The sequence below is a fragment of the Leptodactylus fuscus genome, chromosome 8, assembly GCF_031893055.1.
Source record: "Leptodactylus fuscus isolate aLepFus1 chromosome 8, aLepFus1.hap2, whole genome shotgun sequence".
Classification (NCBI taxonomy): domain Eukaryota; kingdom Metazoa; phylum Chordata; class Amphibia; order Anura; family Leptodactylidae; genus Leptodactylus; species Leptodactylus fuscus.
The window spans coordinates 64,069,438-64,080,862 of NC_134272.1; the positions used below are offsets into that span (position 1 = coordinate 64,069,438).

The 11,425-nt window shown below is 41.6% G+C and overlaps 1 long non-coding RNA gene across 2 annotated transcripts; it reads right to left on the reverse strand.

Annotated features, from left to right (window-relative positions):
• Positions 1–511: 511 nt before the first annotated feature.
• LOC142216193 (uncharacterized) lies at positions 512–5,227 on the reverse strand. Of its 2 annotated transcripts, none has more exons than XR_012717328.1 (4): positions 5,125–5,227; positions 2,340–2,368; positions 1,988–2,248; positions 512–665 (listed from the first exon to the last, which is right to left on the reverse strand). It is a non-coding gene; the product is annotated as an uncharacterized LOC142216193 (long non-coding RNA). The 2 variants fall into 2 exon arrangements; XR_012717327.1 differs by having other exon boundaries at positions 1,976–2,248.
• Between the last annotated feature and the right edge of the window lie 6,198 nt (positions 5,228–11,425).

Genomic DNA, 11,425 nt, shown 5'->3' on the forward strand with positions numbered 1-11,425 from the left:
ATGTGAAGACCGGTATTCAATTCGCTGGTCTTCATAAATAAACCCCAATATATATTATAATGTTGTGTGCTGTTTATTATGGGCTGTTTGCACTTTGGAATTAATTTGCCATTCCTGTATTGATCGTACAAAGAGGAGTGGCCTCTGCTCTGACTTTCTAAGAGGTTGATGGAGTTTAATGGTTGATAGGGGCCGGTAGCCAGTGAATTACTTCCTATTCAGCTCAGATGCTAGTTAGTAATAGATAAGGGAACTATATTGTGGAAGATCACCTTCAGCTCCTCAGGCTAGCCAGTGCCAGATAGGGTGTAACAGGCAGTCCCATGTCACCAAACCCCATATCCGACCTTATTCATCCTATATATACCTACCTATTATAGGTTTAATTCCAGAAATATCCAGCAAACAAGCACCTGGCTGTATGTACATATAGTGAGTGCTACTAACACAGCACAATAGGAACATGATACATTTACTCTGGATAGATAGGAAATCTGACACAAGTCTGAGATGAGTCTGGTGAATTATATTTATTAATAATTTTCTTTTTCATTTTTTATCATCTTCTTGCGGGATATATGTAGTATATAGGTAGGAGAGCTGAATGAGCAAAATATTCATCCTGAAGATGCTTAGTCAGAGCTGCTAGAAAATCCACTTCCATTCTGTAATAAGAAAAAGGATGTTTACTTCTACTAGTACAACATGATAGATAGATAGATAGATAGATAGATAGATAGATAGATAGATAGATAGATAGATAGATAGATATAGGTAGGTAGATAGATAGATAGATAGATAGATAGATAGATAATAGATAGATAGATAGATAGATAGATAGATAGATAGATAGATAGATAGATAGGAGATAGATAGATAGATAGATAGATAGAGGTAGATAGATAGATAGATAGATAGATAGATAGATAGATAGATAATAGATAGATAGATAGATAGATAGATAGATAGGAGATAGATAGATAGATAGATAGATAGATAGATAGATAGATAGATAGAGGTAGATAGATAGATAGATAGATAGATAGATAGATAGATGAGAGATAGATAGATAGATAGATAGATAGATAGATAGATAGATAGATGTAGGTAGGTAGATAGATAGATAGATAGATAGATAGATAGATAGATAGATAGATAGAGGTAGGTAGATAGATAGATAGATAGATAGATAGATAGATAGATAGATAGATAGATAGATGTAGGTAGATAGATAGATAGATAGATAGGAGATAGATAGATAGATAGATAGATAGATAGATAGATGTAGGTAGATAGATAGATAGATAGATAGATAGATAGATAGATAGAGGTAGATAGATAGATAGATAGATAGATAGATAGATAGGAGATAGATAGATAGATAGATAGATAGATAGATAGATAGATAGATAGGAGATAGATAGATAGATAGATAGATAGATAGATAGATGATAGATAGATAGGAGATAGATAGATAGATAGATAGATAGATAGGAGATAGATAGATAGATAGATAGATAGATAGATAGATAGATAGATTTAAAAAATCCAACAGAAGTAAAGTTGTTTCATGTAAAGTAAATGTGATCCAGAGATTTCAATTTGGAGTCAGTTGTAAAATATTTGCCAACATAGTATGTGTAATATATTTGCTGCAGCTCACAGCATTCTACACGCTATACTACTATATAACATGAAATCTACAGCAGTATGGTGTACCCAAATATGGCACAAATCTATAATATATTTGGCCAAGCTATAGAAGGTTGAGAAGCCATAATCTTTCAACTCATCTTTTTTACCAAATCCGACCAACAAGTTGCATAACAAGAATATTATTGTCAAAAATCTTCCATAAATATTCCCCATTCTTAAATTCTTGATATGTCACTTTTTTGGTAAGTTTCACTTCATAAATTTTTTCCCGTGTCACCTATGGGAGGATACACAATTCATAATACATAATGATCACTACCTTCGCACTGACCATGTCAATGTTTCTAACAATGATGATGATGATGATGGTGGCGGTGTGGGAGAATGTGGTCAAGGATTCCATGATGTTCATGATGTTCATGATGTCCATGATATCCATGGTGGCAAGGTGAAACATTACATCCACAAGGATATACAGGGTATACAACTGGGGGAGGTGGTAAAGCAGGTACAGGATACCCTGGATATGGGTTATATGGTACATTCACAGGATAGCCCGGGGCCGGGTATGCAGGTGGTGCATAGGGCATTCCTAAAATACAAAATAAAATTGTAAGAAAGCTATACATACATATTAAGATTAACAAGATTATGTCTGTCTAAACATGTTTCAGCTCCTTTACCTGGGTTTGGGTTCCACATTGTGTTATTTCTGGAATAAAATAAAAATTTCAAATAAGTTAAAAATATCAACATTATATTAAACTCTACTAGAAAGACAATGGAAACATCTAAAAGCTGCTAAATAGAACTGTGGTTGAATTTTGCAATTTAAAGTTGAACATTTGTTTAATTTCTACGCCATTACCAATATCTTTATATTGCAGTAAAAGGTACATCGTACCTGCAGAGATGCACAAACCACTTTAAGGGTGGTTAAAGGCCTCGTTCACACAACTGTATTCAGAATCCATATTATTTATAGGGTTCCAAATATAAAGCTAATGTTAATTATGACCATCACAAGTACCGGGTCCCACCATTGGGGCACTGGGAATTGCATCAGGTTTTATTTGCATTCCGCAAACACTACTTCCTCCTGATGAAGTCATAAGCTATCCAAAAGGGGGGAAACGCATTGAGGACTTATAGTTTAGGACACTGAAGGGTATTTACACTAATCTCTCAGAGTCTGTAACACAATTGGAGGATATTTCCCCCGGACACTGAGGTATATGGTTATTAATTGCCCGATGCCTGCAAATCCCTAGTGCATGTACAATATAGTAGAATGTTAGTGTTCCAGAAGAGGTGAACCGTAAATATTAGTGAAACCTGGTTCACATCAGCATTCGGGGTTTCTTTTTTTTTTTAATGTAGATTGTGAGCCCCATATAGGGATCACAATGTACTTTTTTTTTTTCTCCTATCAGTATGTTTTTGTAGAATGGGAGGAAATCACGCAAACATGGAGAGAACATACAAACTCCTTGCAGATGTTGTTCCTGGAGGGATTTGAACCCAGGACTCCAGCGCTGCAAGGCTGCAGTGCTAACCACTGAGCCACCGTGTTACCCCAGCATTCGGAGAACCCCCTGAACGGAAACCTATACGCATTAAAAAGCGGTTACCCGGTAAACCCACAGACCCCATAAATCTGATTGGAAACCACACGGACCCCATTATAGCCTATCCACAGGTATCCTTTAGGTAACCGCTTTTTAATGCATATAGGTTTCCATTCGGGTTGTCCCCAATCGCAGATGTGAACTGGGCCTGAGGCTACCTACAGTGACCTCTTTCGCTATATTACCATAGCTGAAATGATATAAACATAGGACCTGAAACCATCTTTAGGTCAAACTGTTGATAGGACATATAGCTGCCTAGTCCAGCTTGAATACTGATCAGGACTTTCATGACGCGGACCAATTTTAAATTTTAAGACAGAGACATGCATTAATGGTTGGATTTGTCTCAATATAGTTGCAATTATAATTTAGCTAATTTGCTAAGAAAATCCTGATTTTCATGAAAAATGGATCAGCAAGGCAGAATAAGAAAGACATTTGGAAAGTGTAGAAGCCGCTCCACAATGTCCTGTCTTAGTTTGATACCGATTTTCCAGCTGACAGACTCCCTTTAAGATTTTTTATTCTGAATTAAACTAATAACTGGGTGTTGTTCCTGGATGATTTCATACAATTCTACGAATCGCACTAACGAGAACTCACACTGGTTATGTGCTCATAGTATAATTAGGATTTTCTTACGCAAATAAAGTGAGTACAACCGAGGGAGTGACACCTGTCAATGTATCATTTCCCAAAATGAAGGCTATATTTAGTTTCATTTAGAGTGTAAACTCAGATATTCAGTAAGAATTACTTAGTTCACATTAGTATTACTAAAGGATAGAAAATGAAATAAATACACTGTGTATGTCACTGGCAAGATCTCTAAAAGTTACGACTTGTGTTACAGAATAGCATGCAATGTCATAAATAGCAAAAGTACATTATTATGGAGCCAGTAGCGTAACTATAATCTTGTGGACCCCGGTGCAATATTTTGTCCATGACCCCCTACCTCATCCCTACAGCAAATTCTTGATAGTGATGGTTATGGCCGCTAAGGAGATTAATCGTCCTTAGTGTGATTAGGGGTAATCTGTGGGTCTCCTTGGTTTATGGGCCAGATGGAAGCTGCAATCTCAATACTGATGCCAGTGCTCATGGGGCCCCCTAAGGCTCCTGGGCCCCGAGGCGACTGCACCCTCTGCACCCCTTCAAGTTACACCATTGTTTGGAGCCCAGAACTAAATCATGTTTCAATAAATATTTGTATCGTCCTATAGAGGATTACAAGTAGAACAAACTCAGGTGTCATTTCCTAGACATCAAGATGGACAATGTATCTGCAGTTATCAGGTGTAGGTCCATATCCCAAATCCAAACACTCACATGAACCCTACACCTATCACAAATATTGTGGAGGAAACGCGTAGGAACAATATTGTGATAGATGAGGGGTTCATGTGAGTGTTTGGATTTGGAACACAGACCTACACCTGACAACTACAGATACATTGTCCATCTTAACGCTGTGTTAAGTTATATTTGGTAAGTTGTCTTATTTGTGTTAGATGATGTAAAGATCGGTCATCCATTCTCCTCTTTCCTTCCTCCAGGTCTTCCCTTATTACATGTGCATAGAAGTAAATCCCATAAACTTTTTAATCTCATAGAAATGTCATGTGTGAACTTTTTAGGAAAGATACACAAACACTTGATCAAGACTTCACGTCATTCATACTCCACATTCAGGAATTAATTTCCCCTCTTAGAAAACAAGAATTTGGTCAGTTTTCTGCATTGCACATAAATTACATAATATTGATAAGGAATCTTCTGCATTCCAGTAACCTACACCATGTATACACAAGAGCAACACATATACATTACATACCACAGATAGGAGACCGGAGCTTCTTCTTCCTTCTTCGTTCTTCTTCTTTGTAGCAACCTTGCTACATATATTACTGATACTAAAGGGAAATGAGGGGAGGAGACACGGAACAGGTTTCATGACAAATCTGAGTCACCTGGTAAGGAATAACAGAACACTCCCTGTCTCAGCATCTATTTATATATATAGTTCTGTGCACATAGGAACACATAAACTATACAATGGTAACATATATAGTTTGTATATTGCAATCAACCTTTTATGTTTCTTCCAAGAAGTTTGTAGGCGGTACTGTGTTCCAAGAAATGGTCTTAGGTGAGTTTCTTTAGGTCACTGTCCAAGTTTGGTCTGTGCACCTGCTCATGTGACCTATTGCGCAATTTATGATGTGTATTTATACTGATGATGAATATTGCACTGTGTGATGTAACGCTGTCACTTTAATAGTCTATAGTCATTGCCTCTGCCTCAGTCTGGTGTTTTCCGGCTGCTGGTGTTTCTACGAACAGACGAAAACTGGTTGTGCCCACGAAATGCGGTATCGCTATCGTGGCTCACGGTGTACAGTCTTCGCACACTACAGCTTGATGCCTTGGAGATACGTTGGGGAGAAAAGGTTCTCATACAAAAGAGAGACTTTCTGGAACCTTCGGATCTTCCGTACAGACCTCCGTTGCAGTCCAACTTTTAGTCCATGTGGTGCAATTCCACAGCTGAGCCTGTTGTTTCCGAGGCTAGTCCTGACATATCCATTGTAAGCCTGAGAACTGATCTTTATGAGTGTGTGCACAATCCCCTATGAGAACTGCACAATCACTAAGTGCACCATGGCACTGTCATTCTCATGTTACAAGAATTGTTCTAACTCCATTGTGTTGGTCTGCTGATGTTGATCCTGTCTGTTTCCTATTACTGAGCAACAGATGTTAACCCATGTTATGCGGAACATCTTCCTCTATAAATACTGGTAATAATACTAGAGATGAGCGAACAGTGTTCTATCGAACACATGTTCGATCGGATATCAGGGTGTTCGCCATGTTCGAATCGAATCGAACACCACGTGGTAAAGTGCGCCAAAATTCGATTCCCCTCCCACCTTCCCTGGCGCCTTTTTTGCACCAATAACAGCGCAGGGGAGGTGGGACAGGAACTACGACACCGGGGGCATTGAAAAAAATTGGAAAAAGTCATTGGCTGCCGAAATCAGGTGACCTCCATTTTAGACGAATAGTGGATTTCAAATCCGGGTCATATGAGAATGTGAACTTTGTGACTATGAGACAGGGATAGCTGTACAGGCAGGGATAGCTAGGGATAACCTTTATTTAGGGGGGAATGTTATTAAAAATAACTTTTTGGGGCTCTATCGGGTGTGTAATTGTGATTTTTGTGAGATAAACTTTTTCCCATAGGGATGCATTGGCCAGCGCTGATTGGCCGAATTCCGTACTCTGGCCAATCAGTGCTGGCCAATGCATTCTATTAGCTTGATGAAGCAGAGTGTGCACAAGGGTTCAAGCGCACCCTCGGCTCTGATGTAGCAGAGCCGAGGCTGCACAAGGGTTCAAGCGCACCCTCGGCTCTGATGTAGGAGAGCCGAGGGTGCACTTGAACCCTTGTGCACCCTCAGCTCTGCTACATCAGAGCCGAGGGTGCGCTTGAACCCTTGTGCACACTCTGCTTCATCAAGCTAATAGAATGCATTGGCCAGCGCTGATTGGCCAATGTATTCTATTAGCCTGATGAAGTAGAGCTGAATGTGTGTGCTAAGCACACACATTCAGCTCTACTTCATCGGGCTAATAGAATGCATTGGCCAGCGCTGATTGGCCAGAGTACGGAACTCGACCAATCAGCGCTGGCTCTGCTGGAGGAGGCGGAGTCTAAGATCGCTCCACACCAGTCTCCATTCAGGTCCGACCTTAGACTCCGCCTCCTCCGGCAGAGCCAGCGCTGATTGGCCGAAGGCTGGCCAATGCATTCCTATGCGAATGCAGACTTAGCAGTGCTGAGTCAGTTTTGCTCAACTACACATCTGATGCACACTCGGCACTGCTACATCAGATGTAGCAATCTGATGTAGCAGAGCCGAGGGTGCACTAGAACCCCTGTGCAAACTCAGTTCACGCTAATAGAATGCATTGGCCAGCGCTGATTGGCCAATGCATTCTATTAGCCCGATGAAGTAGAGCTGAATGTGTGTGCTAAGCACACACATTCAGCACTGCTTCATCACGCCAATACAATGCATTAGCCAGTGCTGATTGGCCAGAGTACGGAATTCGGCCAATCAGCGCTGGCTCTGCTGGAGGAGGCGGAGTCTAATGTCGGACCTGAATGGAGACTGGTGTGGAGCGATCTTAGACTCCGCCTCCTCCAGCAGAGCCAGCGCTGATTGGTCGAGTTCCGTACTCTGGCCAATCAGCGCTGGCCAATGCATTCTATTAGCCCGATGAAGTAGAGCTGAATGTGTGTGCTTAGCACACACATTCAGCTCTACTTCATCAGGCTAATAGAATACATTGGCCAATCAGCGCTGGCCAATGCATTCTATTAGCTTGATGAAGCAGAGTGTGCACAAGGGTTCAAGCGCACCCTCGGCTCTGATGTAGCAGAGCTGAGGGTGCACAAGGGTTCAAGTGCACCCTCGGCTCTCCTACATCAGAGCCGAGGGTGCGCTTGAACCCTTGTGCAGCCTCAGCTCTGCTACATCAGAGCCGAGGGTGCGCTTGAACCCTTGTGCACACTCTGCTTCATCAAGCTAATAGAATGCATTGGCCAGCGCTGATTGGCCAGAGTACGGAATTCGGCCAATCAGCGCTGGCTCTGCTGGAGGAGGCGGAGTCTAAGATCGCTCCACACCAGTCTCCATTCAGGTCCGACCTTAGACTCCGCCTCCTCCAGCAGAGCCAGCGCTGATTGGCCGAATTCCGTACTCTGGCCAATCAGCACTGGCTAATGCATTGTATTGGCGTGATGAAGCAGTGCTGAATGTGTGTGCTTAGCACACACATTCAGCTCTACTTCATCGGGCTAATAGAATGCATTGGCCAATCAGCGCTGGCCAATGCATTCTATTAGCGTGAACTGAGTTTGCACAGGGGTTCTAGTGCACCCTCGGCTCTGCTACATCAGATTGCTACATCTGATGTAGCAGTGCCGAGTGTGCATCAGATGTGTAGTTGAGCAAAACTGACTCAGCACTGCTAAGTCTGCATTCGCATAGGAATGCATTGGCCAGCCTTCGGCCAATCAGCGCTGGCTCTGCCGGAGGAGGCGGAGTCTAAGGTCGGACCTGAATGGAGACTGGTGTGGAGCTATCTTAGACTCCGCCTCCTCCAGCAGAGCCAGCGCTGATTGGTCGAGTTCCGTACTCTGGCCAATCAGCACTGGCCAATGCATTTCTATGGGGAAAAGTTAGCTTGCGAAAATCGCAAACTGACAGGGATTTCCATGAAATAAAGTGACTTTTATGCCCCCAGACATGCTTCCCCTGCTGTCCCAGTGTCATTCCAGGGTGTTGGTATCATTTCCTGGGGTGTCATAGTGGACTTGGTGACCCTCCAGACACGAATTTGGGTTTCCCCCTTAACGAGTTTATGTTCCCCATAGACTATAATGGGGTTCGAAACCCATTCGAACACTCGAACAGTGAGCGGCTGTTCGAATCGAATTTCGAACCTCGAACATTTTAGTGTTCGCTCATCTCTAAATAATACGCCTCATGTGTGTATTTCTTGGCTGCGACTTCACTAGAAGTCTAGCAGCCCTGATCTTGGGTTGGTCAAAGAAGCGGTAGGTGAGCCAAGCGTAGTAGAGTAAAGGCTGAATTATACAACCAGAACTCGGTCCCTGAAGAGCTGATCGATGAGAGACAAGTTGATCGATCTTGATTGGCATTGGTCTAGTTACACAGACTGAAGCAGACTGAATGGGAGAGGAATGATCTCTGCTGTGGATTTGGTTGCATGGATTACTGGCAGCAATGACCTGACTATACAGACTGATGTTCTGCCAACAATCTGGACAAGTTGACTACCAGCAAGACAATTAGCTCAGCTAATTGCAGTTTTGCTGATTCAGCAGGGGGTGGGGGAATACAGGAAGTGAGAAGAGACTGCTGAAACACTGAGATGGGAAAACCCCTTTAAGTGGTTAATTACCATGACTCATTTTTCCAATCTGACATGTGTCACTTTATGTTGTAATAACTTTGAGACACTTTAAGTTAACAAACTGGTTCTGAGAATGTTTTTTTGTGACACATCGTACTTCCTGTCATTGGTAATTTTTGGATGATATGTTTTGCATTCTATTATGTAAAAATACACTGTCTACCGATAAGTATGTGGACACCGGTGGTAGAATAGAAAAACAGCATTTATTCATCTTCAATAGTTGGTAGACCCCAGCAGATGCTTCCTTACGGATGGTATTGATCAGCACAATACTCCCGGATACCTGGTGAAACTCCTGGTGTATGTGAGCCATCGGTTGGGTGCGGTTTCTCTGGCCAGCACTCGTCGGTCTCTGTCTCCCGGTTTCGGTGGTCTGCCGACTCGGGGCACAATCCAACAATCACTGTCCACCTTCCACTTCGTAATCACATAGGCCACTGTCGATTTTTGGCAATTAAGTTCGCTTGCTATGTCCCTTAAGGATCGACCATTTCTGTGGTACCCCACAATTACCCCTTTCTCGAAATCGGACAACTCTGCACTTTCTGGTATCTTGCATGTGACTAATGGCAATGCTGTTTCCTATTTAATGGCAGAAGACATGAAGTACATCACGACCGCAGATATCTTCATTTGCATGGGCGTCCAAATACTTATTGGTAGACAGTGTACGAAATTTGGTAAAAATGGGGAAAAAATGCAGTTTTCAAATTTTTTAATTGCAAGCCTTTCATATAGACATTCATAAATTATTTCATAAATATAATTTACCATATCTCTAATTTATGTTTGCATCCAACTTTAATCACCCTTTCATATTTTTCAGATATTAGAAGGCTTACAAGTCAAGCAGTAATTTTCCAAATTTTCAAGAATATTTCCAAAGCACATTTTCCAAGGGACCAGTTCAGTTCTGAAGGGGTCTTAAAAGGCCTCTCTAATAGAAACCCCTATAAATTAACCCAATCTCAAAACTGCACCCCTTAAAGAATCCAAAACAGCATTTAGGAAGTTTCTTAACACTTTCACCATTTCACAGCAATTCAAAAAAATGGAGGTAAAATTTACACTTTTCAATTTTTAGTAAGAATATATTTAGCTCTAAAATTTATACATTCATAAGAGGATAAAGAAAAAAATGCATTCTATAATCTGTTATGCAATATCCCACAGGAGCAGATGTATGGGCACACTGCAGGGTAAAGACCAGAAGGAGTGCTATTAGGATTTTGGAGGGCAGATTGTGCTGGAATCTATTTCAGGCACCATGTTGTATTTGCAAAGCCCCTGAAGTGCCAGAACAGTCGAAACAATCCCCCATTCCTTCCTTCAAAATACCTACATGTGTAGCATGAGCTGTTCTGGCACAGTTTGTACATTTGATGCCATACTATGCCCGCTTCCTGTACAAGTATAGGTGGAATTTCAGCCCTTTTGACACCGGTCAGAGGCTCATCCATAGAAATGTTCTGATCAGGGAAGCTGCATATTTGGCATTAAAGTGGTCAATGACTGCCCTGACTTTGACTGGACAGTCCGAGTTTGGGGCATCTCAGCGCAGGCACCTTGCATTATCATTATAGTGCAAATATTTCAGGATCATTTCTTGGCAATTGCCATTTGATATATTGGAGTATTATACAAGACGTCCAATACTGTCCAATTTCTTCACTATGCCCATATGCAGTATAAGACCCCAGAAAATCTTTACCTCTGCTGAGTTTATCGGGGTCCTCCTCTGGGACCTGGCATATGAAGCGGTACCTTAATATGATCTTCACTATACTACAGTACAGTTTCTATGGCAGTAGTTACGTTCCTATCTATAACAGTCACCTTCCTTTACTATTATAAAAAATGGGATGCCTTTCCCACCGCAGTCTTTTGCACGATGGTTTTCGTTGCCGGTCTCTAAATGTGGCCTTAACCTAATAGTCATATGTGCTGGAGTAGATGAGGGAATAATGGAAGGCGATCGTGTCTGTAAGGACTCCTCCATCCACTGGCACCTGTCTAAAGCGCACATCGGTAAGTTGTCCCCTTCAATATTTCTTGTGGAACCATCTGACAATGTAACAATTGTAATATTGATAAGCAGATATCGTGAATAATTGCTTCAT